At 40.8% G+C, this 7,375-nt stretch overlaps 1 pseudogene across 1 annotated transcript; it reads left to right on the forward strand.

Annotated features, from left to right (window-relative positions):
* The first annotated feature begins 6,515 nt into the window (after window positions 1-6,515).
* On the forward strand, window positions 6,516-7,043 carry LOC105540839 (annotated as a pseudogene). Its single transcript, XR_001006265.1, has one exon. The product of XR_001006265.1 is annotated as a putative thymosin beta-4-like protein 2 (transcript).
* Window positions 7,044-7,375: the final 332 nt, after the last annotated feature.

The following is a 7,375-nucleotide window of genomic DNA, read 5'->3' on the forward strand; positions in this document are numbered from 1 at the left end:
TAGACAGAGATAGATCATCAAGGAGACTGTTGCAATTATGTAGGCTTGAACTTGGGAAGTGACAGTGGGAGAGAGGGGACTATTTAGGAGATAGAATTCACTGGCTGTGGTGATGATCAGATGTGAGAGTTGCAGGAGAGAAAGGTCAAGGATAACTTGGTTGTCAATCGGGCAGACAACAGTGCCCTTCACTGAGATATAACACTCAGGGGAACATATTGTTTTCCAGGGGGAGATGGCAGGAGAGGCAAACAGCAGATTCATTTTAGAGCATGTTGAATTTGTGTGTTCATGAGATGTCCAAGTTATGTCCAGAAGACAATTAGGTATTCAGTTGGTGTTATCAGCAAACAACAGCAAAAGGACCCCAGCAAATAGATGAACCTTCCCAAGGAGATTATGTAGTCTGAGAGTAAAAGAAGTCCAAGGACAGAACTCCAGAGAGCATGGACATTTAAAACATGGATCAAAAAAGAGGAGACTGAGAAGATGTTGCAGAAAGGAGGAGACAGTGGAATCATGCAAATTGAGAGAGTAAAGAGTTATACAAAGGAGGGAGTGGTAATGAGCAATTTTATGTATGTATGCATGTATTTATTTATTTATTTTTAGATAGAATCTCTCTCTGTTGCCCAGGCTGGAGTTCAGTGGCATGATCTCGGCTCACTATAACCTCTGCCTCCTGGGTTCAAGTGATTCTCCTGCCTCAGCCTCCTGAGCAGCTGAGACTACAGGCTCGCGCCACCACACCCAGCTAATTTTTGTATTTTTAGTAGAGATGGGTTTCGCCATGTTGGCCAGGCTGGTCTCGAACTCCTGACCTCAAATGATCTGCCTACCTTAGCCTCCCAGAGTACTGGGATCACAGGTATAAGCCACCACACCCAGCTATGGGCAAATTTTCCAGAGAGACAGAATGTATTTATTAGTACATGAGCTAAAGTGATTCAATTACTGGTACTGGAGTAAAAACGAATTGGGTTTGAGTCCTGGTTCAGCAGTTTATAGCTATGTAATCCTTATCTTACTTTTCAAAGGCTATTTTCTCATCTATAAGTTGGGAACAACCTCAGTATCTATCTCATGTGGCTGCTGAAAGGACAAATGAGATTGTGGATATATGAGTACTGACCTAGAATGGTATCTGATGTATAATGAGCCCTCATTAAATCCTAAATATTATTGTTATTGTTGGTTGTTACTTAGCAAAAGCAGGTCATTGGTGACCAAGATGAGGGCAGTTTCAATGACATGATGAGGCAGAAGTCAGGACACAGTGGGTCAGGGAGTGAATAGGAGCTGAGGAATTAAAGAAACTCTTGTAGAAAATTCTATTGCCTGACATGAAGCAGAGAAAATATGTAGGATAGTAATTTGAAGAGAGGCACAATTGAAGACAATTTTGCTTTGTTTTGTTTGTTTCTTTTACAAGAAATGAAGTTGGCATGCTTATAAGCTGTGGAGAGAGTTTCAAGAAAGGAAAGAGAAAGACAATTGGCAAAGTAGGGTCTTACAGGAAAAAAACAAATAGAACCCCAGGAACGAGTGATGAAATAAGCCTTTAATTAGTGAAGACAAAAACAAAAACCACCCAGGCTTTCCACTGCAAATGGAAATAAAGAAAGGTTTTTTAAAAGGTAAATACAATGAAGTGGTAAATTTTTGTTTTTTTGTTTTTGTCTTCTTGTTTTGTTTTGCTTTTTTTGAGACAGAGTCTTGCTGGAGTGCAGTGGCATGATCTCGGCTCACTGCAACCTCCACCTCCCAGGTTCAAGAGATTCTCGTTCCTCAGCCTCCTGAGTAGCTGGGGCTACAGACATATGCCACCACACTGGGCTAATTTTTGTAGTTTTTGTAGAAATAAAGTTTTGCCATGTTGGCCAGGCTGGTCTTGAACTCCTCCTTGAACCTGCCTGAGCCCTCTCAAAGTGCTGGGGTTACAGGTGTGAGCTACCAGGCGTGGCCCTGAAATTTTTATTTTCCAAATCCTAGAAAAGCTGGAGACGGTCATCTGGCCAGGCAGGGCTGCACCTGCCTTAGGAAGTGGGCTGCACTTCCCAGAAGGCTGTTCATGGATGTGAAGGTAATCTCAGGAACAGGGGTTTTGGATGACTCCTGGGATAGGAGGCTGGGTATAAGGACACTGTCTTGGTGAGAAGCAGTGTGTGTTCCATATGATCCCATCCCACAACTCCTCAAGCCTTCAGTGAAGTTATGAAATTCACAGGATCGCTACTGTAATAGAATTTCCTGCAGAAAATGATGAGAGGAGTTAAGGTGAGCCTCCTAGCTGCCTCAGCCTTCTGACAAAACACATGCAGAAGGAATAGACAAGCCCAAGGCAAGTAATTGTTGTATTTGCATAAGCCTTAAGGAGAGTCTTCAGATTCATACTGGGAGGGAAGCTGAGAGTTTGGGTTAGGTTAAGTTACTTAAGTCTCTGCTGGGCAGAGGGACACCCAAAGTGACATCTCAGTCATATAAGTTTGTTGGGGAGGGTTGAACAATTTTGTCGAGGTTGAACCTATCTTACTATACCCCCCCATGCTATATAATTTTTTTTGTATTTTCCAGCTAAGTGGAAGACAAAGTCATTCAGGGTTTTTAGGCAGGGTCTTTATTTCAAGTCAGGTTAATCTGACCAAGGTTTTTTTCCCTTCTTTTCCAGTCCCTACTGTATATTTAATTTCACAAGTGACAAACCCATATTAAACTTTAAATCATGAAATTCTAAAAAACTCGATTGATGAAAACTCATTTTCATCCAAGTTTCAGGACCATGTCATTTGTGTAAAGTGAGGTGCACCTGTGCCAATAATTTACAGTAAGCTTTTATTTAAAAACATTTAAATCACATATAATTAAAAAAAAAAAAACAACAGCAACAACACCAACCTTCTCATCTCCCAGTGTAGCAGAGACCAGCAAGTATGACTGTCTCCATCTTGCAGGTGAGAAGCTGAAGCACGGTGAGACTGAATCACTTCTTCAAGGGTCCTTTGTATTCCAGAGCATCCCAGCTACTGAATATGTGGTAAATCACGTAAACTCCCAAACAAGAACAGTGAACAAATAAGCTATCATCTGTTAATATTTATGGAGCCCTTGTGTCATACTCATCCTATGGTGATGCTATAAATTATTAAAATAAAGATGTGAAATGCACATTCCTGGACCTAAAAATCCTATAATTTGGTTAGGGAGACCAAACTTCAACACTTAAAAGTTTACAAAGAATTTGAGAAAGAAATAACCTTTGGAGACAATGGCAGGAAAAATCCTGAGGCATTTGTGATGTGAGTAAAAAACAGAATAAAAAATAAATTGGAGGTCAAAAGAAAGGAGAGGCCAGAATGGGCTGGAGTTGACGGAGAAGACATCATGTGGGGGAGGGAATTTAACTGGACCTTGGAGAATGGAGAGTGGTTGTAGGGTCATCTTGTCATTATCACCTTGCTTATGCAAGAGCAGATGTATAAACATGGAACCTCATGAGTTTCCATCTGAGAGGACACTTTCAGACCTGTCTGAAAACAATTCAGACTTCTGAATTAGCGTCAGTAAGTGTTAAGGTGGGGAGGAGATGGGAAGAAATGCACTGAAAGCTAACTTTCCTAAGATCCCATCTCCCCCCGTGGCAAGAACCAGCTCTTGGGATTAGAGGAGTTTCCTTAGGATTCTCACAACCCTGGATCTCACACATGTTCCCCTGTGCCTCAAACCTCTGGACTTGTGACATGAATGAATCCTCTAGCTGCCCTAGTTCTTGCTGATCTATTATAGTTTGCTCTTCCATGAGGTAAAAGTAAGAGAACTCTTTCCTAAACCCGTGCATTTTCCAAAATGTTCACTTCAGAGTTTTCTGAGACAGCCTCCTGGGATTGGCAAACATTGTGGCCTGCATAGAATATGGCAGGGCAGGGTGTTGCTACCACTCATTTCTCAACTGGAAATCTGGTGGGCAAGAGCTATAAGAATAGACAGCTTAGAGACTCTACCCATCTGAAGACTGGATGGTCAGTTGATGGGTATAAAATGGTCGTTGAGTCCTCTGGACTCACTTGGTCCATTCTGGGCAGTGGACTCACATTGGAACAACTTTTTAGTAATAGGTCCCTGGCATCCATAACCTGAACTCAGCAGGCTCTGAACTTGTCCATTCTCTCCCTGGCTTTCCCAAACACACTCCCATGCCCTTTGTTATTCCTGAATACAAAAGCCTTATTCTCTTATTATTTCATACAGTGGAGGTTAGGTGACCCATAGAACTTATTTGTAAGTATGTAGCCAACCTTGTTAGTAAGAAATAAAAATGCTGGTGTCAGAAATTAAGAGAATCTACAGAGGTGGAGGTATTTACATTTCATGAGCAATCTCATTACGTTAGGGTATGGATTTTAACAGCTGGCAAGGAGGATGGTCAAGTGTCGAAGTCTCTTATACATGGAGACAGGTTATACCTGGGCTTCCTACAGAGCATGGGTCAGGCTTTCATCCCTGGGTTATGAATGTCAAAAGAGTCAGCTAAGAGAAACCAAAATCCTTATTCTGTGCTACCGATGCAGGCTCGATTTCTCACAATATTCTCATGATATAGAAGCCCTGAGCCAAGCTTAAAAACTAAATACTTGCATGGAATCAGAGAATCCTGTTGAAACCACAGCAAAGGAAGCTATGGAAAAGCTCCATGGAGTCATCTTCACAATCCAGGACACAAAGCAAAACAGACTTCAAGTGTGTTCTAAAACGTTCAAAGAAAGAGAGGAAGGAATAGAACTTGTAAGGGAAGAATAGAACATTATTTTTATTTTTTGAGACAGAGTCTCACTCTGTCACCCAGGCTGGAGTTCAGTGGTGTCATCTTGGCTCACTGCAAACTCTGCCTCCCAAGTTCAAGCAAATCTCATGCCTTGGCCTCCCCAGTAGCTGGGACTAAAGGAACCCACCACCAATGCCCGGCTTATTTTTTGTGTTTTTAGTAGAGATGGGGTTTCACTATGCTGCCCAGGTGGTCTCGAACTCCTTAATTCAGGCAATCTGCCTGCCTTGGCCTCCCAGAGCGCTGAGATTACAGGCGTGAGCCACTGCCCCCGGCCAGGACATTATTTTTTTTTAAAGGAGGGATTTGAAAAAGAATCATGGTGGATTGTATCTTCCAAAGTTTGTTGCAGATAGTGGCCACAACAAAGCTTTCCTATCTCACATGCTTTTCTTACAATGTGTACTTATATTCTTTCCATTAAGAGGTAGGGTCCCTTCCCCTGAGGGACATGCTTATGACTCTCTTGTGATTAATAGAATGTGGCATAAGTGATGCTGTGTGATTTCTGAGGCTAGATAGAAATGTGAGTCCGTTTTTGCCTGCTTACTGGATCACTTGTGCTGGAGCTCTAAACTACTGTGTAAGGAGTCCACCTGCTTAGAGGCTGTCACGTGTGAGGAAGCCAAAATTAGCCCGTGCAAAGAGACCACACGTAGAGAGGTGCTGTAACTGCAGAGAGGAAAAGAGCTATCTGGCCCTTCCCCAACTTCTCCAGTCCTCTGCTGTTCCCGCTGTAGCCACAGTCTGACTGCAATTACTTAAGAGACCCTAAGGCAAAACCTCTGGTTGAGCCCTTTTTGAATTCCTAACCCAAAAAATCATGAGCAAAATAAAATGATTGTTTTGGGCTGGCAAAATTTTGAGGTCATTTGTTATGCAGTAATAAATAATTGGAACATAAAGAAATTCTAGAAGTTAAAATTTTGAGGAAACCAGTGAATGGATTAAATAGTAATTTAGATTAGTTGAAGAAAAATGACAGAATTAGATATATTCTAATCACACAGACCGGAGAGAGAAAAGATAGAAAAAATTAAAAGGAAATTAAGAGACATGGAGTTTGAAATAAAAGGTTACATTATACTTCTAGTAGGGATTGCAGAGAAAGATAATAGAGAAAGGAGGAGAGAAAGTTTTGAAGCGATAATGGCTGAAAATTTTCCTGAATCAAAAACATGATTCCTCAGGCAGAAATTGCACAAATAATTGAGTAGAATAAGTAAAAATAAATCGAGATCTAGACATGGTGTAATAGACATATAGAAAGTCAAGTGAAAAGAGAAAATTTTAAAGCTTTATGACGGAAAGCACAGATTATCTATTGAGTTAGGCAATACGAAATATAGATCAATTGTAATTCAAAAATGATTGAGTAGGACTTCTACTTATGCGTATGAAGGATTAACTGCTATGGGAATTGCCCTCCCTACATAAATAGCTAGAAAACCAGATAAAATGTATTAACCCAAATGTTCAATAATTTGTGAACAAATAAACAGATTGTGATTTATACACACGGTGGAATAATAGTCTGCAATAAAAAGGCAGTAAATAACATGAACGAACCTCAAAAGCATCATGCTAAACGAAAGGAACAAGATACAAAAGAGCATATGCTGTATGAGTCCATGTATGTGAAATTCCAGAAAATTCAATCTAATCTTTAATGACTTAAAGATTAGTGGTTGAACTCGGTGGTGGCCACTGCGCAGACCAGACTTTGCTCGTTCTCGCGCGCCTCACTCTGCTTTTCCTCTGCAACCATGTCTGACAAACCCGATATGGCTGAGATCGAGAATTCGGTAAGTCGAAACTGAAGAAGACAGAGACACAAGAGAAAAATCCACTGCCTTCCAAAGAAACAACTGAACAGGAGAAACAAGCAGGCGAATTGTAATGAGGCATGCGCCGCCAATATGCACTGTACATTCCACAAGCATTGCCTTCTTATTTTACTTCTTTTAGCTGTAAAACTTTGTAAGATGCAAAGAGGCTGGATCAAGTTTAAATGACTGTGCTGTCCCTTTCACATCAAAGAACTACTGATAACGAAGGCCGCGCCTGCCTCTCCCATCTGTCTATCTGGCTGGCAGGGAAGGAAATAACTTGCATGTTGGTGAAGGAAGAAGTGAGGTGGAAGAAGTGGGGGTGGGACGACAGTGAAATCTAGAGTAAAACCAAGCTGGCCCAAGGTGTCCTGCAGGCTGTAATGCAGTTTAATCAGATTTAAACTGTAATGCAGTTTAATAATTTTTTTTTTGTTCAAATGATTTTAATTATTGGAATGCACAATTTTTTAAATATGCAAATAAAAAGTTTAAAAACTTAAAAAAAAAAAATTAGTGGTTGCCAGGAGCCACAGAGGGAAGAAGAGGGACTAGAATATAAAGAGTCAGGAGGGAATATTTTTGGATGATGGAAATATTTTATACCTGATTGTGATGGTGGTTACTTTACTGTACATTTATCAAAACTCACTGAATTGCATACTTAAAATTGGTAAATTTTGTCTGGGTGTGGTGGCTGACACCTGTTGTAATCTCAGCACTTTGG

This window comes from Mandrillus leucophaeus, unplaced genomic scaffold, assembly GCF_000951045.1.
Source record: "Mandrillus leucophaeus isolate KB7577 unplaced genomic scaffold, Mleu.le_1.0 Scaffold229, whole genome shotgun sequence".
Taxonomy (NCBI): Eukaryota; Metazoa; Chordata; class Mammalia; order Primates; family Cercopithecidae; genus Mandrillus; species Mandrillus leucophaeus.